Here is a 9397-nt window from a genome sequence, read left to right on the forward strand (position 1 = left end):
ATTCAGTAAAACACCAATCTAGGTGTTGCTATGAAAGTATTTTGTAGATGTGACTAAAATTCGTTGTCAGCTGATTTTAAGTAAGGGAAATTTTCCTAGATTCAATTGGTTGAATGAAAAGCGGTGCTGCAGCTTCCTTGAGAGAAGAAAAAATTCCACGTATGGACAGAAGCTTCAGTCCCTGTAAAGTTCCAGTCTGCCCTCTCTCTGATGGCCTGGTTTGGACTTGCCTAGCCAGCACCTACAATCACATCAGCCAATTCACTGCAATAAATCTCTTAATATTTATTTCCTACTAGTTCTGCTTCTCTGGTTGAACTCTGACTGATACAAATTTTGGTACCTGGAAGTGGAGTGCTCCTGTAATAAATACATTAAAATATGGAAGTGGCTTTGGAATTTGGCAATGGGAAGAAGTAGGAATAATTTTGAGGAGCATCACAGAAAAAGCCTACATTGACTTGAACAGACTGTTAGTAGAAATATGAATGTCAAAGACTCTGCTAGTGAGGACTCAGAAGGAAATGAAGAGCATGGTAGAAAAACATAAATTGCTACAGTGGGCAGGAAGCTAAATATACAAGTAAAGAAGCCATTGCAAAACAGAGCAGAATTCTTACCAACACCAAGTATCTTAGTCAGTTTGCGCTATTTTAAAAATATCATAGACTGAGTGGCTTAAACAACGAGAAATTTATTCCTCGCAATTCTGAAGACTGAAATCCAAGATCAAGTTGCCAGCCAATCTGGTTCATGGCAATGACCCTCTTCCCGGTTTGCAGATTCATACCTTCTTGCTGTGCCCTCACATAAAGAAAGAGATCATCTCTCTTTTGTCTCTTTTTAGAAGGGCACTAATTTTATTTGTTAGGGCTCTACTCCCATGAACTAATTACCTCCTAAAGGCCTCATTTCCAAATACCATCACATTTGGGGATTAGGCTTCAACATACGAATTGGTGGGGGGTCACAAACATTCAGTCCATAGCACCAAGATATTGAGGGGTCCAATACTGGAACTTAGTACCTACTTTGAAGGAAAGCCCTAGTGAACACCCCAGCTTTCAGTTTGTAAACTCTGGAGGGCTACACCAAAAAACAGGGGCAAATACAAATTCAGATATAGCTGCACAAACATTGCAACCAAGCTTTGAATGAGCCCCACTCATGACTGAATTATGATGATTTTCTGTTACCTTAGATGCTGATTAGAGACTAGAATGACTACTCCCACAAAGGAAGAAAACATGATCAAGAGCCTCTACAACTTTTCACATACAATGCCAGGCCTTCAATATAAAAATAACAAACATAACCAAAAAAACAAGATGAACATAAAAAAGATAGAGAAATAAATCCATCAGTGACCTGTATCCATTTTCTAATGCTGTATAACAAGCCACCCACATTCAGAGAGTTAAAGTAGCATTTATTATCTCACAGTTTCTAAAGGTCACAAGTCCATGCATGGTATAGCTGGGTTCTCTGCTCAGGGCCTCACAAGGCAAAATCAGTGAAGCTGTATTCTTATCTGGAGCTTAGGATCCTTACCCAAGCTCACTTGAATTGTTGAAAGAATTGAGGGTCCTATTTTCTTATTGGTTGCTCAGCTCTAAGAAGCCACCCTGTGGTCCTTGTCATGTGACCATCTCACAGACTGGTAGCTTACTTCCTCAAAGACAGAAGGAGAGTCTCTCTTCCGTTTGTTATGAAGAAATATTATCACAGAAATTACTATGTCATCATGTTTATTATATAACATAACATAATCAGGGAGTGACATCACACCATACTCACAAGTACCACCTACACTCAGGAGGGAGGGGACAATGTACATGGGTGGAGGGAGGGGTGGCACTTGGTGTCCAACTTACGATTCTGCCTGCTGCGTGACCCAAATATTGTTTTTAACTATGATTGATACATTAGAAAAATGGATGACAAAATTTACAATTTCACCAAAGAAATTAAATCAATAAAAAATTCAAATAGAAATATTAAAACTGAAAAATACAATAACTGAAACTTTGAACTCAATAGGTAGCCTTAGCAGCAAATTAGGTGCAACAGAAGAAAGGATTAGTCAAATGGTAAATAGATCAGTAGAAAATATATAGGCTGAAACAAAGAGAGTAAAAAATATGGAAAATACAAAAAGAGGGTAAGATAAAATGATAGATCTATACATATTATATTCATATATATAAATTATATATATACATGAATGATAAGGTATAAGGTTCAATATATATGTAATTGAAGTCCCAAAGAAGATTAAAGAGTGAGACAGAAAGAATATTTATTTAAAGAGAAAAATGGTTGAAAATTTTCCAAAAAGAAAAAAATAGTAAAACAACCCAAGGAGGATAAATACAAAAGAAATCACACCTAAGCATATCATAGTCAAACAACTGAAAACCACACACACATGCATACACACACACACACACACACACACAAGTAAAAACAAAGGAAAAAAACATTAACTTCCAATGAGAAACAATAAGACTGACTTCTCAACAAAAACTATAGAAGCCAGAAGACAATGGAAGAATATCTGTGAAAGGGTGGAAGACAAATAATTAACACAAATTTAGAACTCTATACTCAGAGAAAATAACCTCAAAGTGAAGGTAACATAAAGGCATTTCCAGACAAGCAGAAACAAATAATTTGTATCCAGCAGATCTTCAGAAAAAGAGAAATTTTTAGGCAGAAGGAAAATGATCCCAGTTGGAAACGTAGAAATGGAGGCAAAAATGAAGAGTCATAGAAATGGCAAATATGTTGGCAAGACTAAATGAATATAGACTACACAAAAAATTAAAAGTTTATGGGCTTAAAATATATGTAAGTTTATAATAAATGTAAACCACTAAAAAAGCAATAGAGAACAAATTAACTTAAAGTGTTCAAAGCCCTAGCATTGTTGGGGAGGTAGTAAAAAATTTATGCTACATTTAATAAATCTGCAATCAATCTTTTAATCTCTAGGACAACTACTTGAAGTATAACTAGAGAGGGAAAACAGAATTTAGAAATATTTGCATATTCCTAAGTAAAGCAAGAAAGAAAAATTAAACATAAAACAAGTGAATCAAATAGAAAATAAATAATAATATTTAAAAGCACAAGTATATAAGTAATTACATTTAATGCTAATGGACTAAATTCTTTAATTCAATGACCCACTCTGTCAGACTAGGAAAACCCTATATGCTGCTTACATGTGATACATCTTAAATATAAGGACACAAATGTTAAAATTCAAACGGTTTTAAAAGATGTACTCTGCAAAAACTCACCAAAGAACTCTGGTATAGCTATACTAACATCATTCAATAGAAACTCTATGGTTAGAAGCATTATTAGAGATAAAGAGACATATTTTATGATATAAGGTCAATTGGCCAGATGTAATAATTCTAAATTTGCATACCCCTTATAACACCAACTGTATAAAGCAAAACTTTATAGAAAAAGGACAAACAGAAATATAATCATAATGGGAGATGAACGTGGTATATAAGACCTCTCCAATCTGAGGTCAGTCTGTCTTCTCTGACTGTAACTCCCCGTTTCTCTACACATGGGGTATTACAGGACTCACTGTTTCCCTTCTATACATACTGATTTTTAACCTTTCTTGGCTTTTATGTGCCGCTACTTCTTCTCCTCGTGTCCTTCAAATAATCACTGAATACCCTTAGCCTACATAGTCTTCAAGACCCAGCTCAAATATCACCTCCTCCGTGAAGCCTTCCCCTGAGAATATGGAATTCCTCCCAAACTCAGAAATACAATCAAGGCCTTTGATATTCTCTACCTTAAATTCTAATTATTTTTTCTCATGTCTTAATGTCTCCTCTTATTAAGGTAGGGCTTCCATATACTTCAACTCTGCATGGATTATGCCTGACAAAACATGTTCGCACCATAATGGGAGCTCAGTTGATAACTGTTATATAATGAGTGATGAATTTTCTGATTCACCTTTCTCCCAAAAGCCTCCTCCAACTCCAAAGCACGAGACAAAGTGAAAGACAGAGAATTAGAAATCTGTTTTTTGGAGAAAATGAGCCTCATTTCAGGCAAGAGTTCCTGAAGCCAGACGCACCTAGAACTTCTGAAGTTGACTGCCCTTTACAAAGGGCTCTCTGGAAGCTGTGACAGAATTCCATGGACACATAAAAACCTGTCTTGCCAAGACCTGAGGCACTAGTCATCTTCTTAGGCTAAAGTAGACATCACTGCCTAGAGCTGGTAACTGTTACTGTCTTCTCTTACAACTAAATACTTAATTAAAGCTATCACATTTCAATTTCCCTCACCCTTGATTTTCAATCTTTTCTTGCCTGAATTAAACAAGGAGGACAGGTAAAAGTACGTGGCTGAGACATTGGGACATAACTTAGCAACTAACCAGTCCTTCTAAAAATAGCTATTTAACTTTGATGCGATGATTTAATGTCTCCAAGGCTCTGTTTCATCATTTATAAAGGGGAAATAATAACACTCACTACTTAGATCGGAGGGTCACTGTGAGAATTAGATGAGAAAATACACGTGAAGCCACCCAACACTGCCTGTGACGAAAGGTTAGCTCCTTCCCTACTTTCCCCACCTCTGAGGGGCCATTTCCCCTGTTCAGAAAATGCTGATGGGAGAGGGATGAGGACAAACCACAGCCATTATCTCCCTGGAAAAGAAGAGAGATTCATCCTGCCTGGCTGGCATTTCCAGAAGTCTTGCAGCTTTCTGAGGATTCCTTGTGCACTGGATAAAACTGGATTTCCAATAAAATATTCCACGCCAGGGCATCGCCCAGCCGGAGTCCCTGACTCCTGTCCAAAATTGAGCTGAGTTTGCCATCTAGAGGACATCCGTGGACAGACACTCACCGATACCGCCTGAACACTTGGAACAGAGATGACGTTTCATTCCGTCCCTAACATGCATTGAGCGTCTGCTGTAAAACATGCACTGCAGAAAGAGGGCACACAACACAGCCCCTGCCCTCAGCAAGCTCACAATCTAGTGGGGAGTTCACATTCTGGATTGATTTCAGTGTCCAAAGTGAGACCTGGTTTCTGGCAGGAGGAATGGATTTGCCCACTGGTAAATCACAGCCAGTAAGTAAAGTGGCTGAGCTGAGTCTTGCACTTAGGACTGGGGTTTCAATCTTCTGGACACTTAGTCACAGTTGTGTCGGACATCAGAGGGCCCCACCCCCTCATTTTACAGCCAAGGGGAGGGGCAGTGAGCGGACCTGGGCCACACAACTAGAAGGTAGCAGAGCTGGGCAGTGAAGCCACTCTTGCAATACCTGTGCTCCTTCTACGACACCAAGGCATTCGTTGATCTATGCCTGAAGCAACCAGATACCAGGGCAGTGTAGCAGAAGGGTTGGGTATGGAGTTTTCTGGGCTAAGTGTCCTTCAAGGGCAGGTATGCAGAAGCCAGTTGTTTTTATATTTTGTTAAGGTCCTCACTTGCCAACGATAGAATAAATGGGGAACCTTGGCCTCTGGCCTAGATTCACATATCTCTTCTCACCCTATAAATCTGGTCCATTTGGAGAAAGCCTCTCTGACTTTCTTGGGCATTCATTCAGGCGCTGGGAATGTCTCTACATTTGGAATTGTGCTTATTCCAGGAATCCCTTAGCTTATGAAAGGTGGCAATGTGGCTATATATAATTCAGGACATTTAAACTAGAAAGGAAATCTCTTTTCCAGAAGCAAGAATGTGCTCCAGCATACTAAACATTGCACCAACATTACATTCTTTTCAGACCTATATCATGGTTCTTTATGGAATTTGTGACCAGTTTTAGTACATCCACAGTCATTAAACAAACATGCATCCTGTTCCTACTATGTGCCAAGTACTGTGCTCAGCAAAGCACTGAGGATTCAGTGATGACCACGGGAGCTTCCGTCACTGCCCTCATGGAGCTTGCAAGTCATTATCCAGATAATTATGTCAAGTTTTGATGAATGCATTGAAAGGAAAATGATGGCTTCTCTGAGTACAGGCCAAGGATTCATTAACTGCAGAATAAAACGGGATTTTTGATTAGCTTTTCTGCTCACTCCCTATGTACCCACAGTATCTTATACACACTTTTCTTAGAACTCTGTTCAGCATTTTTCTTATCTTCATTTTTCAGTTTTGGGTTTGATTTTTGTTACAGTTTACACTTGCTTGGATCACCCATGAGACTCTCAGCTTCTTGAGGTCAGGGAAAAATTCTTTTCTCAGGATCCCCCCATGTCTACGAAAATAGATGCTGGCTGACTTTTTGTAGTGGATAAAAGAATCAAACTGAATCAATCCGTTGGTCAATCGATCCGAAATATTACTGATGAAGCCACATTCATAAAGTTTTTAATTTGAAATGCATGAGACTCTAGACACAGTTATTGATGATTCGCGAAAATTGTAGTTACATATTTCCATCCAAGCATATCATTGTAAGTCATTCATCACTTACTATACAAGCAATCTGTCAGACATGGGGCTGGATGCCATCTAGAGCAGGAGATGAGCGTTTACATAAAGAATCAAAACATGTTTGAGGGTTTTCAGAGAGGACCATGCCTAATACTAGTAGGAATAATGAGTAATGAAAGTAGGAATAACAGGGCTTATCTTTGCTGAAGGCAAACTAACCTGAAATCCAACTATAATTATTGAAAATAGCTGCCTCGGTGGAACCCTCTGTCCCAGGAATGGGGGCAGGTGAGGGGTAGGTAGACAGATGGCCACAAATGAACAGACACTTGCCAGAGTACATTCAGTTTCTATATGCATAAAGATGGAACACTGAGAAATAATTTTTGGAACTCCCAACTTGGTTTTCAATGAAGTTAGTTTTAGATAAATAGCCATGATATCTCCTAGGTGCATCATGACCTTCCAACCTTATCCACCTGGAGCATCTTTACTCACTCTTTAAAACTTGGGCTAAATTACACTTTGACCTGACAGCACTCCCCAGTCCTTGAAAAGTCAGCCCCCGAATGCACTGTACATCCTCTAGTCATAAGTTTTTTACAAGACTGATCAGTTAGCATCTAGAAGCTTGAATTTCATGAGCATCTATTTGCTATGTGCCCAGAACTGAACTAGGCACTTTCTCATAGAGTGATCTCCTTTTATTTAGCATAAAAACATGACATGGTAATTATTATTAACTCCATTTTGTACATAAGGAAAATGATATTGAGAGAGGCTAGTTCACTCAACTGGGGATACCCAGATAACGAGCCATCGAACCAGAACCTTAATCTAGAACCTAATCCTCCAAATTCCATTTTCTCTCCCTTAAACCAGTACTTCTCAAAATGTTGTGTATTAACTATAGATATTGTTCACTTTATATTCATTTTATTTTAAAATTTTATCTTCCATTAATGGCAAGTGATAATGCTTTTCAAATTATGGTAAGTATGTACATTTCCTATTAAAGAGATTTATTTTTTAATGAGAGATTTAAAGAAATCTGTTATATAAGTCATAGTACAGTTGCTTGTGGATATATAACACACCAAGAATGTGATGCACAGCTGACTATTGTCTGGAAAACACTTCTTTGCCCTTTTAAGGGCTTCCCTATTTCCTCCATTTCTGTCTTTACTTTTTGGTCTCATTATCTTTAGACCAGATTCTCTCAATGCTGGGTGCACACTGGAATCATCTAAAAGTATTGATGTCCAGGCCCCATTCTAACACAATTAAATGAGAATTTCTGGAAGTGAAGCCTAAACATTGATGCTTTTTCAAAGTTTCTCAGATAATTCTAGAGGCAGTCAGGGCTAAGAACTGCTTTGGGTACACCAAGAGTACAACACACAGCCTGGCACATAGTAAGAGATCAATAATGATTGTTCGTTGAAGGACTTACATTGTCCTGGCTCCACACCAAGCCTAGGGCCCTGATAGGGGTCACTGGGGTTGTACTTCAGATCATATCTTCTAGTATGTTCACTGAGCATATAATGTGAGCCTGAACAAAAGGCTTCTGTATGAACAGTCTGTAATGGACTGAGACTCTATTACAACCAAGCCGACATTAAATAATCTTCAATTCCTCATGCATGTCAGTGTGTTGACTTTGCTTTTCTATTTGCTGAAGGATCTGAGGCAACTTAACCCATCCATCAGCAGAAGGCAGCCATGTTACAGAGGAGAAAGCCCAGGACCTAGAGGTGGTCCCAATAGAGCCACTTCTTCTTCATGTGCCTTGTGTCCTTAAACCCCTCAGAGCTTCCTATTCATCACTTTCAGCAAAGCTGATAATGTCAAGATCCCACCTAAAAATCAGTCTGGTGGAGTGAAAAAAATGATGGATTTTAGGAAAAATGATGGATTTTAGGAACAGACAGACCTGAAATTAAATTACCTCTCCATATCCTCAGACAAATCACTTCCCCTCCATGAGCACTTGCTCCCTCATATTAAAATGAAATGATCATATTTACCTTATAGGAGCACAAGATGAGAGATATTAAATGGAAACCTTCCCAAGGGTGCCTGGCACATGGTAGGTAATCCATAGAGATGGATACATAAACTTTTCCATGACTGAAGGAAGGAAGGAATGAGAAGATCTATAAGGCTATACAAGATTATTATAACTATCAGAGATATATGTTTCCCCCTTTACAAGAGAACGCAGCATTTTTTTCCACCTTGACGTGTCCCATTAGCTTCGGTGCCTTCCCCAAAGACAAACTGACTCAATGAGAAGATTCTCCAAGGCTTAGAAATGCATGTCACTTCACTGAGTGAATATGTAGCTTTAGACAAAAATTCTTTCATGGTTTTACATTAGTTGGAAAGGATATAAATGATGAACATTGACTTGGTTTTGTATGTGTTTGAAAAACAAAGCCTGAGAAAGAGCTGGCTTGTGGAGTGTAATCTTGGCTTGAAAATCTGCCTCAAAGAACCAAATAAAGTGGCCTGTTGGACCCTTTTTCACTGAGAACTCAAAATATCACTAACAGAGAAACATCGCTTCCAAATCTTTCAAATAGCCAGAGTTAAACCTCAGGACTGTTTTCTCATTATCCACATAAAAAGGAAATTCTCCGTCTTACATATTGAGCAAACACTTATTTAGTTCCTGCTAGGTCCAGTGTACCATTTCAATCAGCAATATTTTTTTAATGCTCACCATATGGAAGTAACTGTCCGAGGTATTTCCTCTTTTAATCCTCTTACCTTTACCATGTGACAATCTATTTTCATCATTATAGAGAAAGAATAGGAGGGGAAAAGACATTTCTGGCTAAGGAAACATCTAGAACAAAGTCAGAGTCATGGAATAAATAAGCTTAGTGTGTTCAAAAAAGGGAATCCATCTGGTATACCTTGAACATACATGGCA

This window comes from Balaenoptera physalus, assembly GCF_965194825.1.
Source record: "Balaenoptera physalus genome assembly, chromosome: 17".
NCBI classification, from domain to species: Eukaryota; Metazoa; Chordata; class Mammalia; order Artiodactyla; family Balaenopteridae; genus Balaenoptera; species Balaenoptera physalus.